Raw genomic sequence first — 12,224 nt, 5'->3', positions numbered from 1 at the left:
CTCAATCTCTGTCTCAATTTTCCTGAAATTGATTAAAAACAAAAGAGTAAAAGAAGAATCGTTCAGAAATAACAAAGGAGAAAAAACGTGTGAGCTCAAAAAAATCATGGCCAATAAAAGAATAAAAAATTAAAACTTCAGCTCCAAAAGCTGAATCAACAGAGGGCTCTTTCTTCAGCGGATGCAACCATATCTTGCATTGTGGGGGGGCCTCCCCTCAACAAAAAAAAAAAAAATGAAAGAAAAGCAAACAAAAACAACCCTATCCGTAACACTATTTTCTTCCCTTTTGTTTGTTCTTTTCTCATAAAGGCAAAAGCAGTGTAAATAAATGAGCAACATAATGAATAAAAGCAAAGATAAATGATGGGCACAAATGGTCTCATGTGGCAAACAGAAGGGTTCTGTGTGAAGTTCTGGTGGTCCTGTGTTTCAGCTCATAGTTATGAATGTGGGTGTGTGACTGTATGTCTGGTCTGTCTGCTTAGAGCACACCTTCTCAAAGCGTATGAGAGAATAAATGAAAACAAAATAATCTAGTGCACAGTCAGAAGATAGAGGGGTTAGTATTGTCCTATCGAAGGAGAAGCTTGTTGGCTATTTGCTAGTTGTCCCCCTCCATGCCAAAGTTCAAGGCTAAAGTGATATAGCACTACCACCAAAGGCTGTGGTGGACTTCTTATGGCTTGGTATCCTCGTGGCTTTTGAAACAGTGTCTTTTTTGGTGAAGATGTTCCAGCAGACGTGTGATCAGTCTGCAGTTGCTGCCCATCATTCAGGCAGTAATCGTGGCGTTTAACTCGCAACTCATTGGTGGGGGAGTGTCCAACCAACTCCGACGCCCACAGGTTCTCAGTCTTTGACGATGGGGCAGGATGTGTTAATCCCAGCATTGGCATGCGGCCCATTCCATAGACGATGAAGAGTTGACTTGGGACTGAGCGAGTTATTTCAGCATTGCTTTGCTGAATGGGAGAGTCGAGTCCTTTGATAGTCGATTTCTTTCTGAAGCTTGGTCCTTTGAATGATGTTGACATTTCATTAGCATAAGAGTTGAAGGTGATTTCATTCATTAAGAGCTTTCATTGAAGATGTCGTTTCTTCAGGGACAACCGCAAAGCCAACAGAAACTAACAATAAAATAATAAAAAATGATGATGATAACAGCAATTCTCTGGTCTTTGGAGAGAGCAGACGTGTTTTCATTTGCTCCGATAACACGACCTTGGCTACAGCTGGCTACAGCTGAACAGCCTGAACAGTCTGAAAAACTGGGCCCAAGACTGAAGGAAAATGGTGAAAAAACCGCAGGGAGGCCCTTCAGAACCCAATTCGGGTTTGGAAGAGGTCAAGGAGATGATACGCGAGGGTCTACGAAACCTATCTGCTGAGATAAAGTCGTTGGAAAAGACGCTGGAAAACTCACTGGAAAAACTACAAAGCGAAACAAAGGTACTGAAAGAAAAGAATGAAAGAAATGCTGAAGAGATAAAATTGTTGAACGCGAGGGTTGAACAGCTGGAACAAAAGGAAAGAGAGAAAGATGTCATCATCACAGGCCTAAAGATAAAACCCAGGAGCGAGTGACGAAGAAACAAAATCGATTGAACAACAGGTCATTGACTACCTGAAGTCGAAGGACATTGTCCTGAACCCTGACAACATCAACTCCTGCCATCTCCTGCCAAAGAAAAATGATAACAGAGCTGTAAAAATAACCTTCACGAATATGAAATTCAAAGGAGAAATACTCAAGCAAGGAAATAAACTGAAGGGAACAAAGGTGTACATCAATGAAAACCTGACGAAACAAAATGCAAGCATTGCATGGAAGGCACGCCAAATAAAAAAAGGAGGAAAGATTGTGAAGACGTGGTCAAAAAACTGCAGGATTTATATCCTGGAAGAAGAGGACGGAAAACCAATCCTCATCAAAACGATGGAAAACTTGGGAAAATACGAAGGATCCACCTAAACAACAACATTACTGATGGTAATCATGGATATGGACCCAGATCTATATAAACACTGGAAACAAAACTCAGACTGTGATTATTTTACGGAGACTGAATTAAATGTGGAAACCAAGAGTAAAAAAGGTCTGTCATTTATTCATTTCAATTGCTAGGTGGTGGGGTGATTAAGGATTACATTAAATTTAAATTCAAAGTGTTTATTGTCATATGTGCAGTTAGAAACACGTTTTCTTGTACAATGAAATTACTACCTTGCTTATGAACTAAGATATAATAATGTGTTTATACAAGTTAAATCTAACAGTGGAAAATACAACACTGCCAATAGAACTAACAACAGCAGTTAGAAACACGCTTATGAACTAAGATATATTACATTAAAATACTACCTTGCTTGTGAACTAGGATATAATAATGTGTTTATACAAGTTGGATCTGACAGTGGCGAATACGACACTGCCAATAGAGCTGACAACAGCTGGATTACCCTTGATGTAGAGACAAAACAAGTGGTGACATTATGGATGAAAAGGGAAAAACCTTCCAAACACCTTCGAAAGAGGAACTATTCTTGAACTGGAGGAATGCTAACAACGTCTGGCAGGGAACAAGGCCAACACGAACAAAGATAGAGAGGAGGAGGACAACACTGACTACAGATGAGAATACACAAAAAAGGACGGTTCAGAAGAACTCAAGAATGTTTGACCAGAGAGACATGTAAACCCATGTAAATTTGCGATGGTAAAACAGGGGACGGGACCCGGATAAGCAAACTGCTTCTCTCGTCTCCTTTTTCGGCATGTACAAAAAAGAAAAAAAAAAAAAATGTGAAAAAAAAAAAAGTGAATGTAACCATGTCGGAAATAAACTGAATAAATAAATAAATAAATAAAAAAATAAAAATAAATATTAAAATAAAATAAAATGAAATACTGTGTTCATCTGTGTGTGTGTTTGAGTGTGTGTTGCATAGTCATTTTAGAGTGGACCCCAGATATATCAAACATGAAATCAAATCAAATTTGAAAAAAAAAATAAAAATAAAAATAGTGTCTTAGCACTATTCTGTAGGCCAATGGGGGCGCTACCTCTCTCTCTCTCTCTCCGTGTGTGTGTGTGTGTGTGTGTGTGTGTGTGTGTGCCTCCCTCTCTCTCTCTGTGTGTGTGGGTGTGGCTCTCTCTCTCTCTCTCTCTGCGTGCGTGTGTGTGTGTGTGTCTCCCCATGTGTGTGTGTTTGGCTCTCTCTCTCTCTCTCTCTCTTTCTGTGCATGTGCGTGTGTGGGTGTGATTGTGTCCCCGTGCGCGTACAACACACAAAACGCACAGAAAACACAGCAGCCGACTCTCGTCCAAATGAAAGCATTAAAGCCAAACAACCAAAGGGAGAAATCTGATTTGTTTAAACAAAATAAAAACAAAGATAAAAAAGAAGTAAAACTCACCGAAAGCATGATCTGAGTTCACGTCATACCAAGATTGTATATGCGTATGCATATATTATTTGTTTATTGGGTTGTTCATCTGTTTGATTCCCATTATCAGTGTTTTACTCCTGTAGTCTTCACTACAGTTTAGGTTAGGTTTGGGGTTTTAATCTATTTTGATATCGGTACAGAGGTGAACTCGTTACATGGCAGCGGGGTGTTTTGGAAACTTTGGTTGCCTGTCTATCCTATGGTCAGGACCTCATGGGCTGTCCGTGGGTGCCTGAACAAAACCAAAGTAAATAATGACCAGCCGTATTTGATGCCTAAACAAAAATATCCGAGCCCGAAGAAAAATAGAGGGAACTTATAGTATTAAAAAGCAAAGAACTTCAACCATTTGAGCCTTTCTCATGGCAGTCCTATAACTGCATCAAAGCACAGAACAGCTAAAGGAGGAGATAATCTCCAGAATGATGAAAATCAATACAGTGCTCGACTGGTTGCATTTCTATGAACACAGAGCGAATATATATGTAAATTAAAATTTATATATATATATAAAAAGGTATCTTTACCTTAATAGTCCGAATTGGTGTTTGAGGTTCAACCGATGGTTCGTGATCCAGTCTCTGTCCGAGGGGCAGACCACCGTGGGGCAGCTTTGGGGTTTTAAGTGTGTCCACTCAGTGCTGGTCCACGGCCGAAGTCCCCCAGAGCAGAAGATGGATCCTGTTCGTGATCGCCAATTTTTACGGCTAAATTTACGGTTGACCTCATTTGGAGACATGATTTATTGCTCTGGTTGAGTGATGGAGTCCAGGCGAAGCATTGATGATTTTATAAAAAAGGTTTATTATAAAACTAAGTAAAAAGAGTACAAAGTGGAACAAAAATTGGTGACCGCCCGGGCGGACGATCCGAAGACAGAGACCCGCTCTGTCTAACAGTTTCTTTTTATACAGATAACATAAGAAGTTCCACCCTGAGGTAAGGAGAAGGGGGGAGTCAGATGCCCACAGTGGAAACATTTGAGGATGATGAAGACGTGTATATTATGAGGAAGATTGGGCGCCACTCTTATCTATCCTTGATAGTGTGTGCGTTCGTGTATATCTGCATGTGAGTTTGAGTTTTGGCCCTCAGCAGAGACTGTGTTGCACTGAGTACAATACCATCTGTACTGTTTAATCTAACATGATTCAGCTGTTCAAAAGTGTAAAGTGTAATGGAGTCATCATGTATTAAAACATGACAAATTGTACACATGAACATACATTTGACGATATGATGATGAATATAAAAATTGCCATAACACCACATTAGCCCCAGTAACGTCAGTCAAATATAAGTAATATAAGTGATATAAGAGTAGTCCAAGTTACCTTTCTATTTTTTTGCAGTTATTTTCCATTGACCAGCCATTCTTCACTTACCTGTATATGTTGCATTTAGTAATGATTAACAGCGCGACATGGATTGTTTGTTTAACTATATTTGAAATCCTGACCTCAGACACTATTGTGTGATTTATATTTTGTGTGATTTTTCTGTTTCTTGCTAATCTATAAACTCATTTGTTTTTGTATTAGTATCATTTTAAGTCTGTCTCTTTGGTTTATTCGTTCTTTATAAGAATTCACTCTCACAATTGATGATATGTACAAACATCTTTTTACTATACAACTCTATTACTCAAATTCATTTTTTTAACTGTTTACCCTGTGTGTGTGTGTGTGTGTGTGTGTCAGAGTGGTTTTTCATACATTCTTTGTCCACTTCACTTCTTATTGTACTATTCCAATAATGTTTGCTGAAATCCAGAAGAATAAAATAAAAGATGTTCTGTAGTTTTTATTTTAATTATTGTAATGGTTCACATGGTTAGGTTGCATGTTGACTTCAGGGGGAGGGAATTATCAGATGGAGAAAAGTTGTCGTGACTGTTAGCATGTTGGTGTGGAGAAGAGAAGAGAAGAGAAGAGAAGAGAAGAGGCCTCAGGTTGCGCACTTCAATATTTTCAGTTGATGAGTCAGCATTTGGGCTTTTTCCATTTGTCCTTTGGACTGCAGTGGATTCCTGATGTTTTTTTTTTTTTTCAGCTATCACTTATGAAACTCTGGACCTACACAGCTCTGTGCTGCCAGCTGTTGTTGTTTTGGTAATTGTGTTAACCTGACAGAATGCAGGAATACACGTGCGTGTGTGTGTATGTGGGAATGCTGTGGTCACTGCTGCAGGCTGCAGGTCCAGTCCAGTGTTTAGATCAGGAGGAACCAGTGAAGATGTTACCACAGCCAACAGACTGTTTAATGCAGTGCACTGGGATGACCTACATCAGACAACTGCAACTTCAGGACAGCAATAACATTCGCTTCACAGACTCAACACAAGGTAAGGAGCAATAACGCAGAGGTGTAAAGAGCACTGATGCATCTACTCAAGTAGAAGTATTGTTACTTCATTGAAATTGTACTCAAGCACAACTACAAATAAGCAACAAATAAAAAGTATCTCAATTAAATAGTACTCAAAGTAAAAGTTACTAGTTACTTTCACCCCCCACGTTTATTTTTGGTAATAAATATTGCCACGGTTCCCTTACATACAGTAAACATCTCATGTATGAACTTAAAAATGAAGAGACCAGATGTTGCACAGTTGGAACTTATTTCCACAAAGGCATCTTTATAAAATAAAAGGTTTGTCAAAAATGAACAACCCTAAAATAACACCAATGAATTAAATTCAAAATAAAAAAAAGATTCTCAGGCTCTAAGTATAGATACATTTATGAACTAAATGTATCTATGTGGCCATACCAGCCTGTCATTGCCCGATCCCGTTAGATCTCGGAAGCTAAGCAGGTCTGGGCCTGGTTAGTAGTTGGATGGGAGACCACTGTGGGGTGGCAGTCGCTGCAGTGGTATCTGTCATTGTGTCCTTGGGCAAGGCAATTCACCTACATTGCCTAGTATGAACGTAGTGTGTGAGTGAGTGTTGGTGGTGGTCGGAGGGGCCGATGGCGCACTATGGCAGCCTCGCTTCCGTCAGTCTGCCCCAGGGCAGCTGTGGCTACAACAGTAGTTTGCCACCACTTAGTGAAAGAATAATGCCTAAATTCTGTAAAGTGTCTTTGAGTGTCTATGATAAAGCGCTATATAAAATTGATGCATTATTATTATTATAAAACAGTGCCATGTGGGTAACAACATAATAGGTAGAAACCACAACCTGAACCATAGAAAGTGACTGGGTGTTGATCAGATATGGAAAGACTATAGGGTGTAGAAATGTAACAAATTACTTCTTTTAAAATTTGAATTACTGATTCTAAAAAAAGTACGAGTATAAAAAGTAAGAAAAGAACCAGCATTCATGGTGTCTTGGCACCGTGCATTACATTTCATCTGGTTGGTCGACTATGATGTGATGTAATTGTTGTCTGGTCATTTCATTTTTTGTAGTTTCACAATGTCTGTTGATAATTTTAAAACAAAAAAAAATGTAATCAGTAATGGTTCAGTAATAGAAATGTAGTAAATTACTTCACTTCTTTTAAAACGTACTTGCATAAAAAGATAATCACAGAAAGTTATTTACTGTTGGGTGTAGAAATGTAACAAATTAGTTTACTTACTAATTTACTAAATTAGTAAACTTACTAATTTAGAAATATACTCAAAAAAGTACCCATAAAAACTCAGTGACAGTAATGTGAGTACTTGTAATCCATTACTTTCACCTCTGCTATAAAGTGACTCAATTACTTCAAGGGAACATTTTTCCAAGATTACACATGAGAGTGCTCTAAAAATAACATCAGAGACATCCTGTGTGCACGTTTATGTGCTTTGTATCCTTTGTAACTTCCTACTTTATGAGGCTTGTATATATATATATATATATATATATATATATATATATATATATATATATAATAATCAATTATGTAAATATCAATTAACAATTAACTCATTTTCATAGGAGAACTTGGGGAATACTGCTGGTCAGCTGAACTGAAGGGTACCACAGGAGAAAGCTTCCACAGTGCTTACGTTGTGATCCCACAGGATGTTTCTACAGCCAATCATGAGCAGCTAAAGGTCAAAGTCACTGACCCCGCCTCCACCACCACGCTGCATGTGCACAGCCATGCAAGCACAACAGCAGACGGCTGTGGCCTGCGCTATGACGTCACGCAGCACTTCACTACACAGAGCACGGGGTCGTCATTCTGCATACAGGGGCTCACCCATGAAGACGCACAGGGGGGCAGACTTCTGAAGTGCCCTCCTTATCTCGTCACCTTCTGGCAGAGGAACGTGTCAAACCAACAAAGCGGTGGATAAAGTGGGCAATCATTGACGAAATGTGTCAAACATTTTGTGTAAATGTTCCATTTCACACAATTACAATTTTGTGAATACATTTAAAATGTATTTAAAGCATAGGCGTAGTTTCAGATTCTCGCTGGGGAGGCAAAAGAAAACATAGAATTAAATATATGGACCGTCTCGAGATTCGTGCGAACCACAATGTGTGTAACATATACAAAAATGCAAAAGTGATTAGTAACATAATTGATAATGTTGACGACAAAAATGTTGTAAATTCATGATAAAATCAGGCTGGCAGCCGCTTTCTGTTTCATTTTTGCTGCAGTACCATACATGAACTGCTGGGCGCAGTGTCGCTTCACTATTTACATTGTGAAGAAGGAATGCGCAACAGAAGAAAAACCAACCTAAAGTCTCAAAAGTTTGGGACCATTTTACTGAAAACTTATACTACACACCTCAGTTAGATATATATTTTATACAGTCACAGTATTTTATGTCACTTCAAATTTTTTATATTATGTGCATTATATTACTATATTTTTCAAATTAATTTGGGAAAACTGTAATGAACCAGGTCCAGCCTGCTTAGCTTCAGAGAGCTGAGGAGATTGGGCACTGACAGGCAGGTATGGCCACATACTACGACTTTATTTACATCAAATACGATTCTCAGTCATATACATCTCTATCTTTTGTGTTAGCCTGCAGATATAGATTTAGGTGTTTGGTTGGATAAATGGAAATGGAACAAAAATTGACTCATTGGGTGCATCATTTCAGTTTGCATTATTATTTTATTAATATTGTGTCAGAATCAGAAAACTTTATTTATCCCAGAGGGGCAATTCAGTTTGCAGTAGTGGGTTGGGTTTCAGTAAGGGACAGAACATTACACACATCCACATTTCATCTGGTCAGTCAGTCACTGTGCAGGAGAAAAAACAGACAGCCATGAAATAGCTATAGCAGTTACAACATTGTGATAAAGTGCAATAGTGGCAATAAATAAATACAAATAGTTTCAATCCTAAAAAAACTGTACATGAGACACATCTCATTTGGCCCTCTCACTAGTATTTAAACGCTTAATGGCGGCAGAAATAAAAGAGTTTGCATTATTATCGATTTGTCTTCCTGCTGGGAGTGAGATAGCGCCTCCTAGAGGGCGTCAGGGTGAACCTCTCCATAAGAACATGGTGTGGAGGCCAATGATGATCTTTGCTTTTTGGAGCACCTGCCTGCTCCATAGAGAGTGCAAATCAGGAATCTGCACACACATGATCTTGGCACAATTTTTTACAGTGTTGAACAGGCTATTTTTGTCTTTCACTGACAATCCATGAAACCAACACATAAGCTTTAAAAACTTTCAATAAAGGAATGATAAAAATCACATAAAATAGGTTTAGATACATTAAAAGAGTTCAGTTTCCGCAGCAGGTAGATGTGCTGTTGGCCTTTTTTTGAAAAAGACAACACTGACTACAGATGAGAATGAATCCTACATAGAAAAGGACAAAAAAAAAAAAAACTGTTCAGAAGAACCAAAGACTGTTTGACCAAAGAGACAAGCTTTGATGTAAATTTTCTGTGTTTTAAACAGGGGACGGGACCTAGATAAGCAAACTGCTTCTCTCGTCTCCTTTTTCAACATGTACAAAACAAAAAAAGAGAAATGATAAAACTTCTGTGAATGCAACCATGTCGGAAATAAACTGAATAAATAAAATAAAATATAGATATAGATATAGATATAGACATCTTTATCCTGTGACTGAAACAAAATTCCCTGTTGCACTTTTTACACGAACACAGCCTCACTGAGTTTGACACCAGGGGTCAAACTGATTTTAGTTCAGGGGCCAAATATAAAGAAGTTTGATCTTAAGTGGGCTGCAGATTTTAGGTGAGAAGACAAGCAATTTCAATAATTTTCCCTTCGAAGTATAAATGATTTATAACGTATGTGAGGCGCCGACAATATCCAAGCAATGTTATTATTATATATTTTGAGACTAATTTGAGTTTATTTTTGGGAAATTATGAGAAATAATTTCATGAAAACTGAGACCTTTGGAAAATTTGAGATTTAAATTGACTGCAGTCATGTGTTAAAAGAATGGTCAAATTGTGATCCTCCAAATATTGTGGCGTTTCATTGAATTTGTGTATTTAGAAGGACTGGTTTATCTACAACTGGTTTATTTGGTAATTTACACAATAATTCATGTTTTTTTTTTCCAGTCTTTTTTTACTTTTTTATTTGGGTCTAATTTGATGGTCCAAAGGGCCAGATTTGGCCCCTGGGCCATGAGTTTGACACTTTTCTGCAGTTTGTTCAAAAAGACACAACATCGCCCCCTAGAGGCGTCCAGCGCTGGCCATGGTGCTGAAGTTTACATCATTAGTCCTTCACCTCCACCTTTGACAAACCATCATTGTTTTGTTCTCATTATTTAATCAGCTCTGAATACAAACAAGGAAAATGTTGCCAGGTTGGGCTGGTAAACAGCTGTTATAAAGGCTGTTTTTTTTATAATCAAAACATTACGAATGTTTAATATATGACGCCAAATATCCTTAGTGCGACTGAAAACTTGCAGAGTCAACGATACAAGGACTTCATTATTAAATCGTGAGACAGGTTAGTTTTACCCTACTGATGATGTGTTGTTGCAATAGAACTTCCAGGATTGAATCCGTGTGTGCTGGACTACAAAACTCGCTGAAGCTGAATCACTATGGCAACTAGTCCTTCACAGCTAACCTGGTCCCGACCAAGTTTTTCTCTAGCTTAAATTTTATCTAGTGATAAAGTAAACCAAAGCCTCGTAACCAATCAGATCTCTTAGAAAACGAGGTGTCCAATGAAAGGTGATGTGTGATCACGTCACTGTGTGGCACTGATGTGACAGATGACCATAGAGAGAGATGCAATCCTTTCATTTACTGATGACATCCTATAGGAAAAATTAGATTTATATCTGATGAACTGACCAAATAAAATCAATCAAATAAATCAGCTGATAACACGCGTACATCAGGCGCTTTCACACGCACCGATAAAATAAATAATTAATTAATGTAATGCTGAGAGCCTTAGTTCTGTAGATAATATAAAATATAAATATATTCCACCTTATGATGTCAGATGATCTGTATGAACACAGGATCACAGCCACAGTAAACACGTTTATAATCTCACTAATGTAAACATTAACACTCATTAATTCCTGCATTAATAACTTTCTGCTTTTACTGCAGCACCAGTGGTGTTTTTGGTCTGAATTATGAATTTTAATTCTTCACATTGTTAAACTTAAGCAACACGTAACCGATCGGGACCAGATGATGAAATATGGAAGCCCAAAAGAGTCATAATTAAATAACTAAAAACAACATTTTCAAATAAATACCATTTTAAAAAATAACAGACAAATATATAATATGGCCATTAAATTGTTAAATAAGGTAATATTATTATGAAATACGTTTTATTATTCTTAAATATCTATTTCCACAATAGTCTTTTTTTTAATTTCATAATGTCCTTTTTCACCATGGCCTTTTTATTTCATAGTAATATTACCTTATTTAACGATTTAATGGCCATATTACATATTTGTCTGTTATTATCAAAATGGTATTTATCTCAAAATGTTTTTATTTATTTAATTATGACTCTTTTGGACTTCCATAATGAAATGGATCAGATCTGATACAGTATAAAAGCTCCACCTCCTGCACTACTGTTGCTCTTCCCAGTCATCATGGATATATATATATATATATATATATATTTATATTATATTTAAGATCATTAACTGTTCCTCCTGCTCCGCCAGTTCTCTCCATTGATTGGTCAGAAGCTCCACCCCTTTCACGTGAGCTTGGTTTAAATGAGCGTGTTTTGATCGACGTTCTTAGTCCAGCAAATATCTGGAGATAAATGTTTGGTTAGTTCAACCAGCGAACAGATCTTAATCCAGTCTAGATTAAAGCATAGCCCAAAATAAAGATCAATGATCACACAAACCCAACTGAAGGGCGTGTAACAGAAAAACACAGGTCATATTTAACTTTACCTGGTAACAACGTTTAAAGGTTGAAATTTTGCATCGATTGCAAAAGGTAATTGTAATCAATTGGTAATTAATTTCCAAAATAGTAAAATGATCATCCTTAGTTATGGCCAACTGTGGCCCAGGTCTAATTTTGTGTGATCCTCAAAGTTGTCACGGGCATGTGTGGGTGCAGACCCAAATGCTGGGAAGGAGGCGAAGCTCAGGTGCATTTTACCAGAATTTATTGTAGTCACAGGCATGGTCAGTCCAGGGAGGCAAACGAGAAAAACAACAAAAAGTAAACCCAAGAACCATAGTCACAGCCCGAAGCAAGTAGCAATGTCCCAGCCCTCAAGTGAACCCAAGCCTCCACATTTATACCCAGCTAATCAATTGCAGCTGGAGGCCAATCA

At 37.8% G+C, this 12,224-nt stretch overlaps 1 pseudogene; it reads left to right on the top strand.

Annotated features, from left to right (window-relative positions):
* The first annotated feature begins 6,212 nt into the window (after window positions 1-6,212).
* LOC114477356 (uncharacterized) lies at window positions 6,213-6,331 on the top strand (annotated as a pseudogene).
* Window positions 6,332-12,224: the final 5,893 nt, after the last annotated feature.

This window comes from Gouania willdenowi, chromosome 15 (genome assembly GCF_900634775.1).
Source record: "Gouania willdenowi chromosome 15, fGouWil2.1, whole genome shotgun sequence".
In the NCBI taxonomy this organism is placed as follows: Eukaryota; Metazoa; Chordata; class Actinopteri; order Blenniiformes; family Gobiesocidae; genus Gouania; species Gouania willdenowi.
This window is presented reverse-complemented; position numbering and strand designations above follow the sequence as displayed.